Below are 25,995 nucleotides of genomic sequence, written 5' to 3'. Positions count from 1 at the left end.
ATTCCCACAAAATGTACGGCAGTCAGTTGGTGTCTGTGGCAATTTGGAATGTATTGCACTGGGTACGTAGGGTCAACCCCAATACATTAGACCTTATCTTTTTACAGCGGGAGGGGGCTGTGTGCCGCACTTTGAGAGGAGTGCTGTGTATAAGCTGACCATACTGGGGTTGTAAGAGAAATAGTCATCATAATACGAGAGGGACTAGAAAAATGGAGAAAGAAGAGAGATGCAACAAAGCTGGTATGAATCAATGTTTAACTGTTCTCCCTGGCTGACTACTTTGCTGTCCACTTTAGCGGGACCTCTTATTTTATTAATCCTGAGACTAACTCTTGGACCATTTCTGTTCAATACACTTATTGCTATTGTTAAGGGTCGGTTAGAAACAGCCTATTTAATGTTAGTAAGAAAAGAATATGAACGTATCAGTAGCAAGGAAGAGGATGAATCTACCCTCCAAAGGGCTAAAGAAGCAGTAAAACGATTTAATGAACAAAATCAGGATTAAATAGAAAAAGGGAGATTGTGATAGGTAAGGGTTAAGTTTGTTAGTCAAATGAAACTCAGTGGTGCTTTCTCAGGAGTCCTGGAATGTAAACAGTGTTGTAAAATGTAGATCGTGTTGTAAAGCAGGGAAACTAAGAAGCAGCAAGCACTGCAAACTACACATTGCCAGGGCGCATAAGCTGCTAGAAAATAACCAAAGATATAGGAAAAGATTGCTGACTTTCACCCCCGCCACACCCTACGACCGCAGCAATAACCTGCACAGCCACAAGAATGACTGGAATATATAAAAGATATAACAACTGTACAAATGCAGAACCTTTGTTCAAATTGCCACCCTGGCGGAGTACAGACTCCCCTCAGCACCCAGCTCTGTTTTGCTCACTTTACCACCTTCCTTAATTGAATAAAGCTATCCCTTTATTTAAATCACAAGATTTGATGGTTTTGACACGGGAATCTATAGCAGACAACCATACGGACCAAAAACGCACACAGAACCCCATAGTATTGCTTCACAGAAGACTTATTAGGACCCTTAGACAAGGATCTGGGGATAGTCGTATTCTTACCGCAGCTTTTGGGTAAAGCTGCTACCCACAGCTCGGTTCCATTGCAAGAGTTATGTTCAACACACAATGTCCTCTGGTGCTGTACCTGAGATTACATCTTGCTGGGACATACTCGTGGGGGAGAGCAATAACATGAACGCCAGGACAGCGAGGGATGCCTGACCACAAGGGTGTGCGAATGTCCCCACCGAAGGAAGCAAAGAGAGCCGGCAGAAAGCGATGCTTCATTAGCGTAACAAAACACAGCCCCCATTCCTCCCTCCCTCCTCCCCTGCACCCCTTCCCATCGCCCTCCCCCGGGGGCAGATGTGCCATGAGAACGAGCTCTGGGCGTGATCGTTGTGGGAATTCCTGCCTTCCTGAGCCTGTGCGGAAGAGGCGAGAGCCTGTCTGGAAGCCATCCGGGCAGCACCGCGGTGGCAGGAGGTGCACCAAGGCCGTCCTGCGGCCAGCTCCGGGCTCAGGGCACTCGGCATCCTCTGCTCTACGCGACTCCGAGGAGCCCGGCTACCTGCACCAGAGCTGGGAGCAGCCTGCTCCGCACCCAAGGTAGGTGCCCTTCGTGGCTCGTGCAGAGGAGCGCACGCTTCCTGCCCCCTGCCAGCAGCACCGGGAGAGGAGCGGGGAGCGGCCCCGGACGGGGCGGAACCCGCACTGCCGTACCCCAGGCGGGACCCTGGTCCCGGCTCCAGCTCCCACTCAGCGCAGCAGGTTTGCTGGCCCAGACGGGCTGCAACCAGGGCAGCAGTTTATGCAGCCCGGGCTGGGCTCCGAGGGGCACGGGAACGGGCTGGGAGCTGGGACAGTGAGGAAGGGAGCAGAGGAGGTCAGCGTGCTCTGCTGCCCGGTTGGATCTCTGTACCACAGCGCAGCTGGGGCTGCAGTTCTTCCTCTGGGCCACGGGAGACACGAGACGGCCTCGCTTTGCAGCTGTGCACGAGTGGAATGATGGAAGCTTTAAACTCCCCAGTGCCTCCTTTGGAGTGTCTTAATGTGAAGCCTCCAAGAGGGAATTTCCACTCCCCCTGCTTCTCCTCCCCGGCAGTTCCCAGCTTCCCTTCGGGGACCCTGCGGGCAACACGTGCCTCTGGCGACCCTTGAAATGGCGTTACCTTTTGTTTGCTGAGCGCTTGCCTGATGGCTCAGCTGGGGTTGTGCAAAGCCCTGGCAAGGCTTTTGTTGAGTCTGTCCCGGCAGCTGCAGATGCCTTGAGCGCACAGCTGCGGGCCCTGAGCACGTTCAGCATCTGCAGCAGCTCCGGCACTGGGCTCTGGAACAGACGATGAGAAGCTGGCAGCACAATTCTACTTCCACTCCTGAGAGGATGTACAGACATCTGCCAGAGGATTTAATCCATTTGCCACCAGGTGTTCCCCTCACTGATCTGTAGAGGCAGTGCTCTAGCAGGCTGCTCTGCTGGCAGCTGCCATCTGCGCTGAGGCTGGCTGTGTTTGTGTGTTGGGGGCTGCATTCACAGTGTTCTTCCATGAACCAGGTGCTTTTCTGCACCTCCTGCTGGATGGTTGGATGGCCATACCATTTTCTAACAGTATTTTTGCAGCTCTTTCCTGGGTAGCCGTCCCATTTAGACGTGCTTGCAGTCAGTCAAAAGATCCCCCAGTCAGCACAGCCTGTCCTTGTTGTATGTCCTCAACTTTCTTCTCCACTCAGACCTCCAATAAAACTCCCCTTCTGAGGTGACTGGATACACTTGGTTATTTACTGCATAGAGGGTAGGGTTACATGCACAGCTACAGGAGGCCATCCCATTGAGTCACGATGCTCAGAGTACTTCCCCTTTCTTTCTCATGTCTTCAGACCACAGAGGTAAGGAGCTAGGATGTGGCTGGATCCTCTCCTAGTCCCAAACTTGCTCAAGGCTTTGTGTGGAAGGAATCAAACGGTCCCACTAAGGCAGAGCCTTATAGAGCACATGAAAGCTCCAAAGTAACCACAGGTGCCTTAGAGAAGATCTGTACTGAGGAGGAGTCTTGATGTCAAGCTGCAAGGGATCTCTGTGCAGGTTTGAGCTGCAGAGACCTCTGCTTGAGGGCAGGTCCTGTAGTGCAGCCTGCTGCTGTGCAGCAGAGCTGGAGGGGCACTTGTACTGCTCCCTGTTTTGGGATAAGATGGCTGCCTCCATGCCTTGCTTTGTCTTAAGTCCCCAGCTCAGTCTCAGCTGTTGAACTAAGTGTCTGCTACCAGTTGCATCAGCCTCCCAGTATGAAACAGCTTTGTCGCAGTTTATCTCTTTGAGCTAGGCTGTTTCCTGTACTGCAGCACATTGTCTTCCTCTGTAAGCCCAGGCTGTGCCCTGCAGAAGGGCTGATCTGGGACTGGGACTGCTGCTTCCCTCACAGCTCCCCTGCCATTTCTCTTCTCCCTGCAGGCTCCAGTTCAACTTCTGCCTTCCAGCCGTGATCATCCCAGCCTGCAGGAGAGCAGGAAATGGCCGCAGCACATCCAGCTGAGGTAGGGGTTGGGGAAGCAGGCAGGAGAGGCCAAAGGGCCAGGGATGTGAATGCAGGGGAAGAGGGAGATGCCCTCACGCAGCATGTGTGTGCAGGGGACAGGGAAGCAGCTGGGATGGGAGGTTCTGTCCTGTGTGAGCTGTTTGTCTGGGCCTTGGCTGTTCCCAGCAAGGATCCTTTTTGCTTGCAGGAGCCCGTGAGCTTTGAGGAGGTGGCCGTGTATTTCAGCAGGGAGGAGTGGGCGCTGCTGGACCCTGCGCAGCGAGCGCTCTACCGGGATGTGATGCTGGAGACGTACCAGTGCGTGGCCTCGCTGGGTGAGAGCTTGTCTGCCTTTCCTCCTTGTTAGGGCACCTTTAACTGTGCAGAATGAGCCTCTGCAAGCTGGGCCTTGAATAATTGTCATGCAGCTACATATTTGACTTGCGGAATCAAACTCTATAATCCAGAGATGGGTTATAAAGCAGGTATGTTTATTCCAGCGTTGCGCAGCGCCGGGTGCAAGGGGGATAGCTCCTCCAAACTTGCACACCGTAAAGAGAAAAGTGTGTTACAGATATAGGTTAAGCTAATACATAATCAATAGTCTCCTCCTCAGTTTGATTACATATTCATTAAATTCCCTATGGCCCCGTTCCCCGCAACCCCATTCCCTCATTCCCCCTGACCCCATTCCCCGTGACCCTTGCCGTTGTTTTGGGGTGAAATTCTTCTTCTGTTTTCTTCTTGGTGTTATCTGCTGTTATTGTTCTCCCATGTCGGCATCATCTTGCCCGGGGGGGGGGGGATCTAATCCTTCTTGTCAGAGGTCTCCGGACAGTTTCTTCTTATCTTTATTGCCCTCTTCTCTGGCTTTATTTTGACTAAGTGTCTGCAATTCCCCCTTTCCCTGCACTTTTAAATGTACAGTTACCCTTTGTCTTGGTTTCTGTGAAGTTCCCCTTTCCCTTTCTATAGCACAGTGTTACCTTACCACCATTTTGAGGCTTTGCTCACTCTTCAATTCCCCCCTTTTCTTTAATCTAGCAGGCTTTTACCTGCTAGATTCTTAATGGGTCTCAAAATAGGCTCCGCTCTCTACCTTTTGTCTCAGCTCATGTCTCTTCCAAACCTCGTATTCCCTTCCAGTACCTTGGTACAGACACAAAAGACATCTTATAACAACACAAGTAAAACACACCAAGAGTAGCAAGGTGATGCAGGCTAAGAAAAGCTGTTTTAGTCATCCTAAATTTGGCAACTAGTAAGTTTATCCCATGATCCAGAGAAAACTATTCCCCAATCGGTGTTATCCCTGCCTACTCCATGTTGCAATGCATCTTTGGATAAACAGGATATCTCCTTTTGGATTGTCCATCAAGCATCTGCAGCAGCATCCTCAATTGTTTCTAAGGTTACAGAAATTTTCATACAGTGGTACCCCCCTTTTCTTGGGAGTTCTGTGAACTCAATTTGCCGTTGTTGCCCTGGAAGGCCCTCTCCTGTGAGGCCCACTTGTGCCCTGTTCCTGGTACTGGAACTGTACTTTGTAGTGTTGGTTTGCCCAATATATTCTCTTATCTTCCCTTATAACCAATTTCCATAAAATACTAAAGGGCATAATAATGTGTCCATTTGGGCATGCACACATCTGTCAGCTTGCTCTCTTCCTTTCTAAATTATTAATTGGACTCCTGTTCTCTTTAGAATATTTTACAGGTTTTGACTTGGCTTCAGAGATTTTAAGTTTACCGTCTGGAATTGAAGCCCTCTTCAACTGCCTGTTCTGCCACCTGATCTATCATCTTATTTTCTGTTTCCTGTACAGTGTTACATTTCTGATGTCTTTTACAACATATAATAACCATTGGTAGATTTAAATCAGGCTGTTTTCCTTGTGTGTGAGCAATCCTTGCTCTTTTCAGATAGTACTATGAGCGTGTGGCACATATTTAGCATCTGTCCATATGATTAAAGCTCTTGTCAAGGCAGTTATTTCAGCCTTCTGAGGGGAAGTCCCCACAGCTGGTGGTTGTGCTTCGGTTACCTGGTCAGTAGCAGTTACTGCATGTCCTGCCTTACAGTCTCCTTGTCTCATAAAACTGCAGCTTCTGGTAAACCAGGTGTCTTCTGCATCTTCTAAGGGTTCGTCCTTCAGGTTCGACTGACTGGCTGGAATGTGCAGCTTCAGTTGATTTAAAGCAGTCATGTAATACTGGTTCTCCGGGAGTTCCGCTAAGGAAAGATACTGGGTTGACAATATTAGTCACAATTATTTCTACATCACCCTGCTCTACCAGGATGGCCTGGTATTTCAGGAATCTTTGGGGTGAGAGCCAATGAACTAATGTCCCCCTTTTGCCTCCAATACAGTAAACACTGTATGAGATATTAAAACTGGTATCCTTTGGCCCAGTGTAGATTTATGGGCTTCTTGAATATTGAGCACTAGTGCAGCCACTGCCCTCAGGCACCCTGGCCATCCCTTACTCACTTCAAGCTGTTTGAGGTTTACCATCAGTCCGTAGCTGTGTATCCATGGTCAGCACCCTCCTGTCATTCCTGGGAACGTATGGAGTTCCTTGGCAGTTTGCAGCTCAGGGGCTTAGCAGATGGCTTCTTTCTTGGCAGTCCTTAAGGTTCAAAGTCCAGCTGTAATTTCTGAGTTATTTGTGCTTTCTGTAAACCAAGAAACTCAGCAAACTCTCAGTCTATTCTACACAGTCCTTTTGTCGCTGTGGCATCCACATGCTCCAGTAAAGTTCCACCCTAGGATGGAGGATCCCAGGTCTCAGGCTCACAAGTTGACCGGTTCTCAAAAATCATTAAGCTGTTCTCACAACCCTGGGTAACACTGTCCAGGTTAACTGAGTCTCTTCTCCCTTTATTAGGGCTTTCCTATTCAAAGGCAAATAACCTTAGGCTTCCTTTAGCCAAACCAGGCAGAAGAGACATCCCTCAAATCCAGAAGGTAAACTCCACCTAGTCATTCCTTAACTTGGTTGATAAAGTGCATGGATTTTCCATCACTGAGTGTATCCATTCAACAATTCTATTACTTGTCCTCATGTCTTCTACCAAACTACCGAAAATTTAGCAAATTGGCAAAACTGGAGTTTTGTACTTGGATTCCCATTCAATTAGTAATTCAAACTCAAAAAAAAATTATCTGTTATTTCTTTTATCCTTCTACAGTCACATATCCTCAAAGGGCATCACTTTACCCTGAGTGGGTGAGCTCTTGCTTTTAACTTAATTTTTGGCCCTGATGCCCACACTCCTAAGTGTGTCTTATTTGAGATTGCTGTGGCTCCTGGGGGTATAACATTGTTTTTCCCAGTTTGTGTTTATAGTCAGACTTACAATTCTTAATCAGCCAATATTGTTTGACCCTTAACTCCAGTTTTATTAAATTTCTTGCCAGGGTAACCTGACAGGTACAAGAATTCCTGTATTCCTACTTGTTTTCTTAGCTTATATTTAATTAATTCCGAAAGTAAGCCTTTTCTTGTTGGGCAGTAGCACCTACTAATGTTACAAAACCATCTATGGGTAGTAAGAAGCTCCCATATCCATCAGAAAATGAACTACTTTATCCTGCTTCCTTAGCTGCAGTTTCATCGGTGTATCTGCTAGGGTTAGCTTCCCAAGTTCTCATTGTTCAGTTCTGCAATCAGAGGCAATTCCTTCTCACTCAGCTTGGTCGGATTTCTCTACCAGTGTCCCACTGCATTTGCACACTGCTTTCATTCCAGCGGGGCAGAGCCCTCCCTGGGCTCTTCAAGCCTCCCTCCCCCCCTTTCCTCATGGGGGATCTTCTGGGTCCTATGGCCCTACTCTAGCACCACAACAGTAACAGCTGTTATTATTTTCAGTTTCCTGAACATCTCTGATTCTCAATCAGGTGTTTGTTTTGTTTTCTTCTTATTGTACACCTCTCTTCAGACCTGACATCCCTGTTTTTATCTTTGCCTATCTCAACCTGTGTCCTTCCCAAACTTTCTCACTTTCCAAACTCTAATCATTACATTTCACCTCCTCTCCAGAACCATCCAGTGCTGCCCAGATTTCAGATTTCCCAGATCTCTGCACATGAAGGCTATTCTCACTTCCAGTGCCCTGTCCTCTCCACCTTCCCCTTTGCTGTTTACAGCAGCAGTCTCTGACCCTGGCTCCCTCTCCCACTCTGAGAGTTCTGATTGCAGGGGAACAGTGCGGGGGGGTTGTTCTCATGCCAGCACAGATAAACTCACTTTCTCTTTAACCCTTTTTCCTCTGTACACTATTCCACTATTTGTACCCTCATTTACACTTCCACGTACCATCAACAATACTTCCGTATGACATTAACAACTACACTTTCTTATACCAGCCAAACAGTTTGTCCCATTCCCTTCAAAACCCACAAATCAAACAACACAGTTCTTCAGTTTCCATAAACACTCTTACTACCTTATAACTTTCCCTTAGCAGTCCATATCGTTCAGTTATACACCCCTCGCCACAGAGCCAGCACTGACTGACCCACCTCCCTTACACCTCTTCACAGGCAGAACACAGTATCACATAAATGGCTTGATACTCATTCCACATAGACATCCCTCTATATGTTCATTGTCCCTGTCCTCTAGCTTATACATTAACCACCACTGATTACAATATTTAATCAGGATTTTTTTCTTTTCGGCTCAGGGTTCCTCCTGGTTCCCCAGCGATATCTCGCCAATGTGCCAGTATACACCCCAGGGGTGAGCGCGCAGGGACCTCTTTGCTCTGTAATTTTCCCATCGTAACTTAATATAAAACCACTTCTGACACAACAGCATTGTTATGACTTATAACCACATACTTTACAACAACCAGTAATTAATAATACAAAATAAACATGTATTAAAACAAAGACAAACAAGTATTGGAGACTACTTTCGCTTCGTCCATCCCCGGCCGTTTCCCTCGCGGGAGGACGGAACCGCGGGTCGGGACTCCGCACTCGCCCCGCAGCTGTGCTGCGTCTCACTCACACCACACTCACACGACAATTCAAACAGAATTACAATATATCATTTGTTAAGCTTAACCAAAGATGTTAAGAACACCGGTGCTAGTTGTTGACTTAGGTCACCTATATAAACAGCGCTGTACGATACCAATTATCCCAGGATTACCCAAATCACCCTGTACCAGAGAGCAGACAAGCTCTGCCCAATTAGCAATCACCTGAATGTGAGCAATAGCTCTTTTACCATGCGTACGACTTACTGGCCCCTTTGTAGGCACTCCCTAGGGAGTCCTAACCCAGCCGGCAACCTAACCTAACCCGTGAGCTCACATCCCTGGGGGGGAGCACGCCGACTCCACTGTGCCCTGCGTAGGACGTCTCCTCACGACTTACAGGTCCCCCATTTCACATACCTGGTCCGCCGATAGATGGTTCTTGTCTGCTCCTGCAGTGATCAGATGAGGGAGGGGAGTCCTTCCGAGAAATCTCGGGGCGCGCCAAAGGCGTCCCCCTTCTCAGCTGGTCCTGCAGCCGAACAGAGAGGGTCCCATCTGGGGTGCCAAATTGACTTGCGGAATCAAACTCTATAATCCAGAGATGGGTTATAAAGCAGGTATGTTTATTCCAGCGTTGCGCAGCGCCGGGTGCAAGGGGGATAGCTCCTCCAAACTTGCACACCGTAAAGAGAAAAGTGTGTTACAGATATAGGTTAAGCTAATACATAATCAATAGTCTCCTCCTCAGTTTGATTACATATTCATTAAATTCCCTATGGCCCCGTTCCCCGCAACCCCATTCCCTCATTCCCCCTGACCCCATTCCCCGTGACCCTTGCCGTTGTTTTGGGGTGAAATTCTTCTTCTGTTTTCTTCTTGGTGTTATCTGCTGTTATTGTTCTCCCATGTCGGCATCATCTTGCCCGGGGGGGGGGGGATCTAATCCTTCTTGTCAGAGGTCTCCGGACAGTTTCTTCTTATCTTTATTGCCCTCTTCTCTGGCTTTATTTTGACTAAGTGTCTGCAATTCCCCCTTTCCCTGCACTTTTAAATGTACAGTTACCCTTTGTCTTGGTTTCTGTGAAGTTCCCCTTTCCCTTTCTATAGCACAGTGTTACCTTACCACCATTTTGAGGCTTTGCTCACTCTTCATATTGACTAACACAGCAGTGCCAGCAAGAAAGGAGATACTGAGAAGCATGAGTTTCAGAAGGGATTAGTATGCAAGGCACTGTGATCAAAGCTGCAGAGTCATTGCTGGCAAGCAGGCATCAGCCAGGAGGGAGAAAACCAGCCCTTGTGTTGTGTGTTGCATGGTGCCACCAGCTCCAGCTCAGAGATGGCTCCCTGGTTACTGCTATAGAATTGAGGATTTTCCATGCAATTGCCGTCAACATTTTGATGCCTTGACCTCTGGTAGATTGTAAGAAAATAAATAAGCTGTTGTAAGTTTAATTTGAAAGCAAAAATACCCCTTCATAATGTTCAGAGATGTCAAAGCATTCTTTGCTCCAAGGGAAGCTGTAGCTGCGATGTCATACAGGGACAAATAGTGGTTTCTCCTTGGGGAGGGAGACAGAGTGAGCTGTTGAACAGGCACTGTGCCAGAATGAGGGAAATGCTCTCTTGTTCCCTGTTTCTCTCCCTGAAGCTCCATTTCCAGCCCCCAAGCCCGTGGTGATCTCCCTGCTTGAAAGTGGGGAAGACCCCTGGATCCCAGATGTGCGTAGCCCTGAGGCCATGCCAGGAGACCTCATCCCAGGTGAGATGGTGGAGGGAAGGGGAATGTTGGGGCTGTAAGAGCCTTCTCTGCCTGTGTTTTATTTTGGGCACCGTGTGCTATTGCTGCATTTTCTCTGTCATCCGGCAGCTGGTGGGATCAAAAATGCAAAGGAGGTTCTGCAGAGAAGTTGTGTAGCAGATAGACAGTGGGGTCACATCTCTGTGGAAGAAATCAGAAGGGGTGTCCAGGAAGGCCTGCAGCAAGGTCAGGGTGAGCACATCAAGAAGCCCCTGGGAAAGCGTCTGGGAATGACATTGAGGAACCCAGTGGACTTCACCATAGGTCCAAAGCAGCCTGAGGAAACCAGGAGCAAGGATGCGTGCCAGATGAAAAAGCAGAATCCGTGCACTGAGTGTGAGAAAAGCTTTAAAACAGATTCCAGCATCACTAACCACCAGTGCATGCACTCAGCAAAGAGGCATTACGAGTTGTGTGATTCTGCAGAGAGCATGAAAAGGAGAGTCCACCCCACTGGCCAGCAGTGCATGTACACAGGAGAGAGAGCCTTCGAGTGCTCTGATTGTGGAAAGAATTTCACGGACACTGGGAGCCTCACTTCCCAGCAGTGTATCCACAGAAGAGAGAGAATGTACAAGTGTGCTGAGTGTGGGAAGAACTTCAAAGATAGTTATGAACTCAAAAGGCACCAACGTGTCCACACAGGAGAGCGACCATATAAGTGCACTGAGTGTGGGAAGAGCTTCAAATATAATTCCCAAGTCGCCTACCACCATCGCATCCACAGAGGAGAGAAACCATTTAAGTGCACTGAATGTGGGAAGAGCTTCAAAAGGAGTTCCTACCTCACCGACCACCATCGCGTCCACACAGGAGAGAGACCATTTAAGTGCACTGAATGTGGGAAGAGCTACAAAAGCAGCTATGAATTGAAATTGCACCAGCGCATCCACACAGGAGAGAGACCATTTAAGTGCACTGAATGTGGGAAGAGCTACAAAAGCAGCTATGAATTGAAATTGCACCAGCGCATCCACACAGGAGAGAGACCATTTAAGTGCACTGAATGTGGGAAGAGCTTCAAAAGCAGCTATGAATTGAAATCGCACCAGCGCATCCACACAGGAGAGAGACCATTTAAGTGCACTGAATGTGGGAAGAGCTTCAGAAGCAGCTATGAATTGAAATCACACCAGCGCATCCACACAGGAGAGAGACCATTTAAGTGCACTGAATGTGGGAAGAGCTTCAAAAGCAGATATGAATTGAAATTGCACCAGCACATCCACACAGGAGAGAGACCATTTAAGTGCACTGAATGTGGTAAGAGCTTCAAAAGGAGTTCCGACCTCACCGACCACCATCGCGTCCACACAGGAGAGAGACCATTTAAGTGCACTGAGTGTGGGAAGAGCTTCAAAAGGAGTTCCTACCTCACCATCCACCATCGCATCCACACAGGAGAGAGACCATTTAAGTGCACTGAGTGTGGGAAGAGCTTCGAAAACTGTTCCAAACTCACTCGCCACTGTCGCATCCACACAGGAGAGAGACCATTTAAGTGCACTGAGTGTGGGAAGGGCTTCAAAAGCACCTATGATTTGAAGCTGCACCAGCGCATCCATACAGGAGAGAAACCCTATAAGTGCCCTGAGTGTGGGAAGAGCTTCAAAAGTAGTTCCAAACTCACTCGCCACCGTCGCATCCACACAGGAGAGAGACCATTTAAGTGCACTGAATATGGAAGAGCTTCAAAAGCAGCTATGAATTGAAATGGCACCAGCGCATCCACACAGGAGAGAGACCATATAAATGCTCTGAGTGTGGGATGAGCTTCAAAAGCAGTTCTGTTTTGAATTACCACCAGTGCATTCACACAGGAGTGAGACCATTTAAGTGCACTGAGTGTCAGAAGAGCTTCATAAACAGTTCCAAACTCACTCGCCACCATCGCATCCACACAGGAGAGAGACCATTAAGTGCACTGAGTGTGGGAAGGGCTTCAAAAGCAGGTATGATTTGAAGCTCCACCAGCGCATCCATACAGGAGAGAAACCCTATACGTGTCCTATGTGTGGGAAGAGCTTCAAAAGCAGCTATGAATTGAAGGTGCACCAGCGCATCCACACAGGAGTGAGACCATATAAGTGCTCTGAGTGTGGGAAGACCTTTGCCACGAGGCGTGCTTTGAAGTGCCATCAGTGCATCCACACGGAAGAGAGACCCTGAAAGTGTCCTGAGTGTGGGAAGAGCTTCGAAGGGAGTTCTGAATTGAAGCATCCATACAGGAGAGTGTCACGGTGTTATCTAGATCAAACTATGTCCGTGACAGGGGGTTGCAGGCTTTTGGGCTCCCTGCGCCCCAAAAATGGGAAGGGAAAGGGGGTAGGGAGATGGGAGCTGGGCTCAGGGAAACAAACAGAGCAGCAGCAACAATCTAAGGAGGAAGACTTACCTTACTAACTATGATGTTGGGATGCAAGATTACACAATATAATACAGTCTAATTGAAACTGAGGTCCTCTGGGATGTGTAGTTCTTCTCTGTGCTCCACATGATGATATGATGAGAAATACCAATAGAAAAAATATTACCAAACCATGCCATTCCATTCTTATTCTACATCGCTACATCATGCTTAAAATACATATAAATAAACAGAAATTAAAATGTATGACACACACGGGTCTATTTATATATATATATACATAGAATTACTGACTGCACTGCCCAAACATCAAATTCCTTTGTGGTACATATTGAACATGCCCATCTTTCTGCGTCACCCACCAAGTGCTCCCAGGTCCCTGGGCAAAAAAAAATTCACCAAGTGGTTTGCCCTTTCCAGAGGCTGGAAGGACCCAAACGGCTTTTCCCAACATGTTCTTTACATGTACTACAGGGATCTTATCTCTCTCTACATTGTGCAGGGGGCTGGATTGGCTAGGATCCTCATGATTGACAGATCTTCTCATACTGACCAACCAAGTGGCTTCTGCCCAATGCTTCTCCCAGTGCTTCAGTGTACCACCATCTATTGCTTTCAACATAGCTTTCAACAACCCATTGTTCAGTTTTACCAGAAGCTGGTCACTGTAGGGGATATGATAAACCCACTGTTTTTATAAGGAAACGTTTGAATTGTGTCTCATTTTCAGATTCATATCTTTCTTGGGTGCCATGTCACCATAGGACTTGCTTCTCAAGATTCAGTGCGGTGTTTCAGGTGGTAGTATGGGTACTGTGTATGTGTCAAGCCACCCAGTGTTTGCTTTCACCATGGTAAGCACATAATACTTGCCATTGTGACTTGCGTAATCCAACTCCATCACCACGAAGCAGTTATAAAGCAGGTATGTTTAATGAGTGATGCGCATACACCCTGGTGCATGGGGGATAGCTCCACCTTACTTGCACACCGTTAGGACAAAATGTGCAACAGATATAGGCTGAACTAATACATAATCAATAGTTTGCAGGAATTTGGATACATATTAATTATATTCATGAGACCCCATTAGCATGCAGTCCCTCCCCCCTTGCGTATGTGTACTGAGTTGTGGGGGTGGTTGTGGGATGAAGGCTCATCATCTTCCTCGCTGTAAACTTTCGACCCTGCGGGAGGGGCACCCCCCAAACTCATTCCAGCTTGCTCTGTGGACATCTAATCACCACACTGTTCTGGGGCTCTTCCACCCTTCTCTTCATGGCCTTCATCTCCTTGTTTTCTCAAAATTAGTGTCTGCAATTCCCCCTCTCTGCCCCCCCTTAACATAAACTATCTATCTGTAACTACCCTTTGCCTTAGTGAGGCCCCCTTTCCCTTTCTGTAGCAAAGTGTTCCCTTTTCATCTACTATGCGGTCTTTTTTCACTATTCAATTGTGAGATGGTGGCAAGGTGATATAATCAACCTGCCACTCCTCCCTGTATTTAACCTTCTGCCATTGTCCTTGCCCACAGAGAAGTTTCACCTCTTGGCTTGTTTAATTACGGCACGTGTTTCACAGTCATGAGTAACCTGCGCAATAGTGTCCATAGTTAAGTCCACCCCTCGGTCTCCGGCCCACTTATATGTCACATCTCTTCCCTGATGGCCCGAGGTCTCATGAGCCCATCGAGCTAGAAATAACTCACCCTTATTCTGCCAGTCCAAGTCAATTTGAGAAACCTCAATTCTGGCAGCTCAATCTGCCTGATGGTTGTTCTGTTGTCCTTCCGTAGCCCGACTCTTGGGCACGTGTGCATCCACATGACGCACCTTTACAACCGTACCTTCGGGTTTCAATGTCTTTCCACAGTCCAGCAGCCCAAATAGGTTTACCCCTCCGTTGCCAGTTACTTTTTTCCCACTGCTGTAAGCACCCCCATAAGGCATTTGCCACCATCCATGAGTCAGTATAAAGATAAAGCATTGGCCACCTCTCCCACTCAGCAACAGCCAAGGCCAGCTGGACAGCCTTTACCTCTGCAAACTGACTTGATTCTCCTTTACCTTCAGTAGCCTCTGCAACCTGTTGTGTGGGGCTCCATTTGCGATGCTTCCCTACGATGTGACATGATCCATCAGAGAACAGGGCATATTTCTTTTCATTTTCTGGAAGCTCGTTGTATGGTGGGGCCTCTTTAGCACGTGAATCCCCCCTGTGGCGCAAGTGGTAGAAGTGCCGCTCTGCTACACAGGAGGCTCGAATCCCGGGGGGTTGGACTCGATGATCTCTAAGGTCCCTTCCAACCTGCACGAGACTATGATACTATGATACTATGACACCTCTTCTGCTGCTGATGTTCCAAACTTTTTACCTTCAGGCCAGTCCATGATCACCTCTAGGATCCCTGGAAGGCTGAGGTTCCCCATCTGAGCTCGTTGTGTAATCAGCACAATCCACTTGCTCCAGGTGGCATCAGTAGCATGATGGGTGGAGGGAACCTCTCCTTTGTACATCCAGTTCAGCACTGACAGTCGAGGTGCCAGAAGGAGCTGTGTTTCAGTACCAACTACTTCGGAAGCAGCCTGAATCCCCTCATACGCAGCTAAGATCTCCTTCTCAGTTGGAGTGTAGCACTCTTCGGACTCCTTGTATGCTCAACTCCAAAATCCCAGGGGTCAGCCTCAGGTCTCTCCTGAGGCTCTTTGCCACAAACTTCGAGTGGGACCTTTCTCTCCAGCAGCAGTGTAGAGGATGCTCTTTACATCCTGTCCCATCCGTACTGGCCCCAGGGCCACGGCACAGGGTACCTCTTGTTTAATCTGCTCAAAAGCCTTCTGCTGTTCAGGGCCCTATCCAAAACTAATCTTCTTCTGTGTTACCTGATAAAGGTGTAGGGCTGTAGTTTGGAACGTGCATCCTCCAAAAGCCTACTACACCCAGGAAAGACTGTGCCTCATTCTTGCTAGTTGATGTAGACATGGCAGTGAGTTTTTCGATCACATCAGTTGGGATGTGACTATGTCCATCCTGCTACTTTATACCTAGGAACTGAATTTCCTGGGCAGGCCTTTTGCTTTGCTTAATAGCTTGTAAAAGAATTTGGTTTATTTGCTCTCCTTTTGTGAAAACGTCATCAGCTGTATCGCCCCTCACAACAATGTCATTAATGTACTTCAGGTGTTCAGGAGCACCACCCTGTTCCAGTACAGTTTGGACCAACCTATGGCAAATGGTTGGGCTGTGTATCCACCCCTGGGGCAAACGGTTCCAAGTATACTGAATGCCCCTCCAGGTGAAGGCAAACTGTGGCCTACTGACGTATCTGCAAATTAACCTGACTTATCCCAGGACCTTGACTATCCGGGGGAGAGACACAAACATGGATGCCATGATGTCTTCTCTCATTTTTTCGCTGCGTCACACTCCTTATATACCATCCTAAATCCTGTGCAGACACGTACACCCTCTACGCAAAACCCGATGCACGCGAGAGAGCCTCTACACACACCTAACAAAACCCCCCACCCACTAACTCTTAATCTGCAGGCCTTACTCAGCTATTCTAGAACACTCCATCTACTCAGAACTACTGTATGCACTCATAAATCCTTGCAAAGACAGCTTAGTACCCCAACAGCCGACATTCTGCAGCCAAAGGAATGGAGAAGAAGGCATTAGCAATGTCAGTGGTGGCATACCATTTGGCTGCTTTTGACTCCAGCTCGTACTGGAGTTCCAACATGTCCCGCTGTCACGGTTTGAACGAAAAATCCACCAGCGTCCGTGACAGGGGGCCGTGGGCCCCAGAGGGGCCCTAGGCCGAAAGGAAAAATTAATTAGGAAAAGAAAACAGCGGCAACGATCTAAGGAGGCACACTTATTTACTAAATACTATATCGAAATACCGGATAACACAATATAATACAGTATAATTGAAAATTGAAAATTGAGCTAATGAATCAAGCAAAATAGGAGAGAGAATGAGTCCCGTAACCGAGAGGCCTACTGTGAATCTAGGCAAACGGCTGAAGGCTCCCACACACTGCCCTGAACGCCAGAACTCGAAAGACGTCAGTCTAGTCTGCGACAGAGTTAATATAGAGTCCAGGTCCCGTGACCTATCGTGTTGCTCTCTGGGAGATGTAGTCTTCTTCTGTAAGTTGCAGATTCAGTAAAATTATTCATGCTTTATATGATGTTATGATGTGGAATACTGATAGCAAAATTACAAAATTATTAAACCATTACATTCCACCTTTTATTCTACATCATTACATTATGTTTATACATACATACACACTCATACGTATAGTTGTGAGTAATCAGCAACCTTATTTTCTTGACAATTTATATTTATTCCATACAAATCCCTAAGTTGAGAACAAAACTCTATAACCTAACCCACTATTATTTATTAATTTTGAGAAAAATGGCCAAACTGCCTGAAAAAGGAAAACATGTCAGCAGTGGAGGAGAAAGGCAGCGCTAGTAGGGCGTCCCCCACATCAAGGTGCACTCATCCTTTCCCAGCCGCCAATGCAGATTTCCTTTTGACTTATACTTCTTTCCATGTGTGCTCTACACATGCATGGCCAGTGCACGATATAGAGTCCAGATGGAAAACTTGCTTACAGAATGCCTAATTAAGGTATATAGAAAAAAGTGTTTCCTTAACATTAATCCACTCTATCTTAAGTCCTGTACCTAATTGGACATTCGTCAAACATTTTCTGAGACTCTACCTATATATCTACAAGAAAATCATTGGCTGCACTCCCCCAACATCAAATTCCCTTGTGGTACACACTGGACATTCCCATTTTTGTCCATCACCCACCACGTGCACCCAGGTCCCTGGGCAAAGACAGTACCCTGGAGAGATTTGCCCTTTCCAGACACTGGAAGGACCCAAACTGTTTTTCCCAACACATTCTTTATGTGTACTACGGGAACCTGTCATGGTTTACTGACTGAGCACAATGCCCTCCGGACCGAGCACAATACTCTCCAGACTAAGCACAGTGCCCTCCGGTCCGAGTACAACACTCTCCAGTCCAAGTATGACACCCTCCAGTCCGAGCGTGGCACCCTCCAGTCCAAGCACGATGCCTTCCAACCCAACTGCGACACCCTCCAGTCTGAGCACAACACTCTTCAGTGTGTGCATAACGCCCTCCGGTCCGAGCATAACACTCTTCAGACTGAGCACAATGCTCTCCGGACTGAGCACAACACTCTCCAGACTGAGCACAATGCCCTCCGGGCCGAGCATAACGTCCTCCGGTTCGGGTACAACACTCTCCAGTCCAATTATGACACCCTCCAGACTGAGCTCGGTGCCGTCCAGTTCGAGCGGAATGCTCTCTGAGACCAGCTATGTGCCCTCCGGGGTGAGCTGAATGTATTTAACCAACTACCAGGGGCACATGTAGTCCAATTTGACCAGCCATTGGGGGCACATGTAGTCCAATTTGGCCAGCCACTGTGGGTGCATGTAGTCCAATTTGACCAGGCACCGGGGGCACATGTAGTCCAATTGGACCAACCATCGGGGACACCAGATACAACGTTGGTTGCCCCTGTAAGAGGGCGAAAGACAAAACAAGTTTCAACTCAGTTAGAGAAAATGCAGAAGGAGTTAGAAGAGCGGAGGGAGTTAGGAGAGCAGGACTCAGGAGAGCAGGGGACTCAGGAGAGCAGGGGGAGTCAGAAGACCAGAGGAAGTTGGAGGAGAAGAGCATGTTAGAGGGGTATAAAAAGATGTTAGAGGAGCAGAAGAAGTTGGAGGAGCAGATGAAGTTGGAGGAGCAGAGGAAGTTAGAGCAGTATAAGAAGATGTTAGAGGAGCAGAAGAGGTTAGAGGAGCAGAGGAAGTTAGGATAGAGGAAAAAGAAGGAGGGTTACCTGGAAGAAATAGCACAAGGGTCAGGGTCAGAGTCTGAAGAGGAGCCAAAAGCTAGATTTTCTTTACGAGAATTTCTCAAGTCCAAACTTCTAGATGGGGCATCCTCATCAACACAGTTGCCACCATCAACACCTGGGACTCTTGATAGAGCAAAAGGCGAGCAAAGTATTAGGACCATTATTGATCAATCTTTTAAACTGAGTGAAATTCGAGATCTAAGAAAGGATTTCGCACGTCAGCCAAAAGAAAATATGGTCACTTGGTTACTTCGCTGCTGGGACAATGGTGCCAACAGTGCGTGGCTCGATGGCAGCGAAGCTCACCAACTGGGTAGCATTTCCATGGACTCACGTGTGGACAGAGGTATTGGCACATGCCAAAATCAGTCCTACACCCTCTGGAAGCAGATGTTGATAGCAGTAAAGGATAGATTCCCCTTTAAATGGGACTTGGAGCCTGAGAAAAAGAAATGCACTGATATAGAGAAAGGTATCCAATTTTTGAGAGAAAGTGCTCTGGTGGAAATGCTATACAGCCCCCACTTCAATCGTAGCGATCCAAACCAATTACATGATCCTGAAGCAGTCCGCGTTCCACGACAAATGTGGCGTGACTTTACAAAAGCAGCTCCAGAAAAGCATGCCAGTGCACTTGCATTAGTATATGGCCAAGGGGAAAGGAAACCCCTGGTGAATGAACTAATTGGCAGACTTCAGGAACTTGAATTATTTATAAGCGCTACAGAAATTAATCTGTATACTTCAGCCATTGTCAAAATTGTGGAAAGATTAAACAAGATGGAGGGAACACAAAGTGATATTATTGACAAATTGGCTAATGTGCCTGATGTAGATGAATCCATGGTGGTACAAGATGATGGAGACCAGGATTTCCACGATCGCCTATTGAGAAAGCTAAACAACATGAGTTCCTCTCGACCTGTATCATTGAAAATCTCAACCATAAAAAAGAGACGTCCTCTTATTCAAGCAAATGACAATGATAAGTCACCTCGAATCAACGATGAGCCTACACGTCTTGCCTTGTTGTATTTCCTCTGTTGTCATGGGGAAGACATGAAGAAATGGTGTAATTCATCCACTTCTGCACTTCAGGCATGAGTGAAAGAATTACAAGGTGAAATAACTACCATGGTGAACTCTTCCAAGAAGGGGAGAGTTCCAGTTGCTGCAAGCCACCGAGGTAAACAATAGAGGGGCCCTGCCCCCAGCCAGGGGCGGGAAAGGGACAATAGAGTATACTGGACTGTGTGGATTAAGTGGCCTGGCACATCTCAACCACAGAAATACAAAGCCTTGGTGGACACTGGTGCACAATGCACCCTAATGCCCTCAAGTCACCAAGGGACACAACCAATATATATACATGGAGTGACTGGGGGTTCCCAAGAATTGACTATGTTGGAGGCCGAAATAAGCCTCACTGGTAAAAACTGGCAGAGACACCCTATTGTGACTGGTCCAGAGGCTCCATGTATACTGGGAATCGATTACCTTAGGATGGGATATTTTAAGGATCCCAAGGGGTATCGATGGGCCTTTGGGATAGCTGCTGTTAACACAAACGGTGTTAAGCAGCTGTCAGCTTTACCTGGTCTGTCAGATGATCCTTCTGCTGTGGGGTTGCTCCAGGTAAAAGATCAAGAGGTACCAATTGCCACCAGAGTGGTTCACAGACGGCAGTACTGCACCAATAGGGACTCATTGCTCCCCATTCACAAGCTAATTCGCCAATTAGAGAATCAGGGAGTGATTAGCAAAACTCACTTGCCTTTTAGCAGCCCCATATGGCCAGTGCGTAAAACCAGTGGAGAATGGAGGCTGACGGTGGATTACCGTGGCCTGAATGAAGTCACACCTCCATTATGTGCTGCTGTACCAGACATGCTAGAACTCCAGTATGAGTTGGAGTCAAAAGAAGCTAGGTGGTATGCCACCATTGACATTGCTAATGCCTTCTTTTCCATCCCATTGGCTGCAAAATGTAGGCCACAGTTTGCTTTTACCTGGAGAGGTATTCAGTATACCTGGAACCGTTTACCTCAAGGGTGGAAGCACAGCCCAACCATTTGCCATGGGTTGATCCAAGCTGTCTTGGAACAGGGTAATGCTCCTGAGCACTTGCAGTATATTGATGATATTGTAGTGTGGGGCCATACAGCAGCAGAGGTTTTCCAGAAAGGAAAACAGATAATCCAAATTCTCTTGCAAGCTGGTTTTGCCATTAAGAGCAGCAAGGTGAAGGGGCCTGCCCAGGAAATCCAGTTCTTAGGTATAAAATGGCAAGATGGACGTCGTCACATCCCAGCAGATGTGATTGACAAAATCACTGCTATGTCTCCGCCCACCAACAAAACAGAGACCCAATCTTTTCTGGGAGTAGTGGGCTTTTGGAGAATGCATGTCCCAAACTACAGCCACATAGTGAGCCCCCTCTATCAGGTAACACGGAAGAAGAATAATTTCTCATGGGGTCCTGAGCAGCAGCAGGCTTTTGAGCAGGTAAAACAAGAGATAGCCCGTGCCGTGGCCTTGGGGCCAGTACGGACGGGACAGGATGTGAAGAACATCCTCTACACTGCTGCTGGAGAGAAAGGTCCCACTTGGAGTTTGTGGCAAAGAGCCTCAGGAGAGACCCGAGGCCGACCCCTAGGATTCTGGAGTCGAGCATATAAAGGGTCTGAGGAGCGCTACACTCCGACTGAGAAGGAGATCTTAGCCGTGTATGAGGGGGTTCGGGCTGCTTCTGAAGTAGTTGGGACAGAGGTTCAGCTTCTTCTAGCACCTCGCTTGCCAGTAATAAACTGGATGTTTAAAGGACAGGTTCCCTCCACCCATCATGCTACTGATGCCACTTGGAGTAAGTGGATTTCATTAATTACTCAACGAGCTCGAATGGGAAAACTCAGCCGTCCTGGAATTCTAGAAGTGATCATGGACTGGCCTGAGAGTAAAAAAATTGAAAAACCACCTACAGAAGAGGTATCACGTGCTAAAGAGGCACCACCATACAATGAGCTACCAGAAAACGAAAAGAAATTTGCCCTATTCACAGATGGATCATGTCGTATTGTAGGGAAGCATCGCAGATGGAAAGCTGCTGTATGGAGCCCCACACGACAAGTTGCAGAGGCCACTGAAGGTAAAGGAGAATCAAGTCAATTCGCAGAGGTAAAGGCTGTTCAGCTGGCTTTAGATGTAGCTGAACGGGAGAGGTGGCCAATGCTTCATCTTTATACTGATTCATGGATGGTGGCAAATGCCTTATGGGGGTGGTTGCAACAGTGGGAAGATGATAATTGGCAACGAAAGGGTAAACCTGTTTGGGCTGCTGGACTGTGGAAAGACATTGCTGCCCGAATAAGGAACATTGTTGTAAAGGTGCGCCATGTAGATGCTCATGTGCCTAAAAGTAAGGCTACTGAAGAACATAAAAATAACCATCAGGTTGATCGAGCTGCCAAAATTGAGGTGGCTCAAATAGACTTGGATTGGCAGAACAAGGGTGAATTATTCCTAGCTCGGTGGGCCCACGAGACTTCAGGTCATCAAGGAAGGGATGCGACATACAAGTGGGCCAGAGACCGAGGGGTGGACTTAACTATGGACGCTATTGCTCAAGTTATTCATGACTGTGAAACATGCGCCATAATTAAACAAGCCAAGAGGATGAAACCTTTTTGGGGGGAAGGGCGATGGCAAAAGTATAAATATGGAGAGGCATGGCAGGTTGATTATATCACCTTGCCACGATCTCGCAATGGTAAGCGTTATGTACTCACCATGGTGGAAGCAACCACTGGGTGGCTTGAAACATACGCAGTACCCCATGCTACCGCCCGAAGCACCATATTAGGGTTGGAAAAGCAAATCCTGTGGCGGCATGGCACTCCAGAAAGAATTGAATCAGATAATGGGACTCATTTCAAAAATTCTCTTGTAACCACTTGGGCCAAAAATCATGGCATTGAGTGGATTTACCATATTCCCTATCATGCACCAGCTTCTGGTAAGATTGAACGATTCAATGGGTTGTTGAAAACTATGTTGAAAGCAATGGGTGGTGGAACGTACAAAAACTGGGAGAACCATTTAGCAGAAGCCACCTGGTTGGTCAACACTCGAGGATCTAGTAATCGTAATGGTCCTAACCAATCCAGCTCCCTACGTACCGTGGAGGGAGATAAGGTTCCTGTAGTACACATAAAGAGTTTGTTGGGAAAAACAGTTTGGGTCCTTCCAGCGTCTGGAAAGGGCAAACCTCTCCGGGGTACTGTCTTTGCCCAGGGACCTGGGTGCACGTGGTGGGTGATGGACAAAAATGGGAATGTCCAATGTGTACCACAAGGGAATTTGATGTTGGGGGAGTGCAGCCAATGATTTTCCTGTAGATATATAGGTAGAGTCTCAGAAAATATTTCAATTAGGTACAGAATAGTTCAATTAGGTACAGGACTTAAGATAGAGTGGATTAATGTTAAGGAAACACTTTTTTCTCTATATACCTTAATTGGGCATTTTGTAAGCAAGTTTTTCCATCTGGACTCTATATCGTGCACTGGCCATGCATGTGTAGAGCACACATGGAAAGAAGTATAAGTCAAAGGGAAAACTGCTGTGGTGGCTGGGAAAGGATGAGTGCACCTTGATGTGGGGGACGCCCTACTAGCTCTGCCTTTCTCCTCCACCGCTGATGTGTTTTCCTTTTTCTGGCAGTTTTGCCATTTTCTCAAAATTAATAAATAGTAGGTTAGGTTATAGAGTTTTGTTCTCAACTTAGGGATTTGTATGGAATAAATATAAATTGTCAAGAAAATAAGGTTGCTGATTACTCACAACTATACGTATGAGTGTGTATGTATGTATAAACATAATGTAATGATGTAGAATAAGGGGTGGAATGTCATGGTTTAATAATTTTGTAATTTTGCTATCAGTATTCCACATCATAACATCATATAAAGCATGAATAATTTTACTGAATCTGCAACTTACAGAAGAAGGCTACATCTCCCAGAGAACAACACGATAGGTCACGGGACCTGGACTCTATATTAACTCTGTCGCAGACTAGACTGACGTCTTTCGAGTTCTGGCGTTCAGGGGAGTGTGTGGGAGCCTTCAGCCGTTCGCCTAGGTTCACAGTAGGCCTCTCAGTTACGGGACTCATTCTCTCTCGTATTTTGCTTGATTCATTAGCTCAATTTTCAATTTTGAATTATACTGTATTATATTGTGTTATCCGGTATTTCGATATAGTATTTAGTAAATAAGTGTGCCTCCTTAGATCGTTGCCGCTGTTTTCTTTTCCTAATTAACTTTTTCCTTTCGGCCTAGGGCCCCTCTGGGGCCCACGGCCCCCTGTCACGGACGCAGGTGGATTTTTCATTCAAACCATGACAGCGGGACATGTTGGAACTCCAGTACGAGCTGGAGTCAAAAGCAGCCAAATGGTATGCCACCACTGACATTGCTAATGCCTTCTTCTCCATTCCTTTGGCTGCAGAATGTCGGCTGTTGGGGTACTAAGCTGTCTTTGCAAGGATTTATGAGTGCATACAGTAGTTCTGAGTAGATGGAGTGTTCTAGAATAGCTGAGTAAGGCCTGCAGATTAAGAGTTAGTGGGTGGGGGGTTTAGTTAGGTGTGTGTAGAGGCTCTCTCGCGTGCATCGGGCTTTGCGTAGAGGGTATACGTGTCTGCACAGGATTTAGGATGGTATATAAGGAGTGTGACGCAGCGAAAAAATGAGAGAAGACATCATGGCATCCGTGTTTGTGTCTCTCCCCCGGAAAGTCAAGGTCCTGGGATAAGTCAGGTTAATTTGCAGATACGTCAGTAGGCCACAGTTTGCCTTCACCTGGAGGGGCATTCAGTATACTTGGAACCGTTTGCCCCAGGGGTGGATACACAGCCCAACCATTTGCCATAGGTTGGTCCAAATTGTACTGGAACAGGGTGGTGCACCTGAACACCTGAAGTACATTAATGACATTGTTGTGAGGGGCGATACAGCAGAGGACTTTTTCACAAAATAAGAGCAAATAAACCAAATTCTTCTACAAGCTATTAAGCAAAGCAAAAGGCCTGCCCAGGAAATTCAGTTCCTAGGTATAAAGTAGCAGGATGGACATAGTCACATCCCAACTGATGTGATCGAAAAACTCACTGCCATGTCTACATCAACTAGCAAGAATGAGACACAGTCTTTCCTGGGTGTAGTAGGCTTTTGGAGGATGCACGTTCCAAACTACAGCCCTACACCTTTATCAGGTAACACAGAAGAAGATTAGTTTTGGATAGGGCCCTGAACAGCAGAAGGCTTTTGAGCAGATTAAACAGGAGGTACCCTGTGCCGTGGCCCTGGGGCCAGTACGGATGGGACAGGATGTAAAGAACATCCTCTACACTGCTGCTGGAGAGAAATGTCCCACTCGAAGTTTGTGGCAAAGAGCCTCAGCAGAGACCTGAGGCTGACCCCTGGGATTTTGGAGTTGAGCATACAAGGAGTCCGAAGAGTGCTACACTCCAACTGAGAAGGAGATCTTAGCTGCGTATGAGGGGATTCAGGCTGCTTCCGAAGTAGTTGGTACTGAAACACAGCTCCTTCTGGCACCTCGACTGTCAGTGCTGAACTGGATGTACAAAGGAGAGGTTCCCTCCACCCATCATGCTACTGATGCCACCTGGAGCAAGTGGATTGTGCTGATTACACAATGAGCTCAGATGGGGAACCTCAGCCTTCCAGGGATCCTAGAGGTGATCATGGACTGGCCTGAAGGTAAAAAGTTTGGAACATCAGCAGCAGAAGAGGTGTCATAGTATCATAGTATCATAGTCTCGTGCAGGTTGGAAGGGACCTTAGAGATCATCGAGTCCAACCCCCCGGGATTCGAGCCTCCTGTGTAGCAGAGCGGCACTTCTACCACTTGCGCCACAGGTGGGATTCACGTGCTAAAGAGGCCCCACCATACAACGAGCTTCCAGAAAATGAAAAGAAATATGCCCTGTTCTCTGATGGATCATGTCACATCGTAGGGAAGCATCGCAAATGGAGCCCCACACAACAGGTTGCAGAGGCTACTGAAGGTAAAGGAGAATCAAGTCAGTTTGCAGAGGTAAAGGCTGTCCAGCTGGCCTTTGATGTTGCTGAATGGGAGAGGTGGCCAATGCTTTATCTTTATACTGACTCATGGATGGTGGCAAATGCCTTATGGGTGTGCTTACAGCAGTGGGAAAAAAGTAACTGGCAACAGAGGGGTAAACCTATCTGGGCTGCTGGACTGTGGAAAGACATTGAAACCCGAAGGTACGGTTGTAAAGGTGCGTCATGTGGATGCACACGTGCCCAAGAGTCGGGCTACTGAAGGAC

The 25,995-nt window shown here is 47.3% G+C and overlaps 1 pseudogene across 1 annotated transcript; it reads left to right on the top strand.

Annotated features, from left to right (window-relative positions):
• Positions 1-3,403: 3,403 nt before the first annotated feature.
• On the top strand, positions 3,404-12,785 carry LOC146756277 (uncharacterized; annotated as a pseudogene). The gene is made up of 4 exons (XR_014937668.1): positions 3,404-3,554; positions 3,744-3,870; positions 10,179-10,289; positions 10,398-12,785. The product of XR_014937668.1 is annotated as an uncharacterized LOC146756277 (transcript).
• The last annotated feature ends 13,210 nt before the right edge of the window (positions 12,786-25,995 follow it).

The sequence above is a fragment of the Coturnix japonica genome, chromosome 28 (assembly GCF_054131305.1).
Source record: "Coturnix japonica strain WE chromosome 28, WE-NBRP24, whole genome shotgun sequence".
NCBI lineage: Eukaryota > Metazoa > Chordata > Aves > Galliformes > Phasianidae > Coturnix > Coturnix japonica.
The sequence above is the reverse complement of the archived record's forward strand: the minus strand, read 5'-3'. Positions and strand labels throughout refer to the sequence as shown.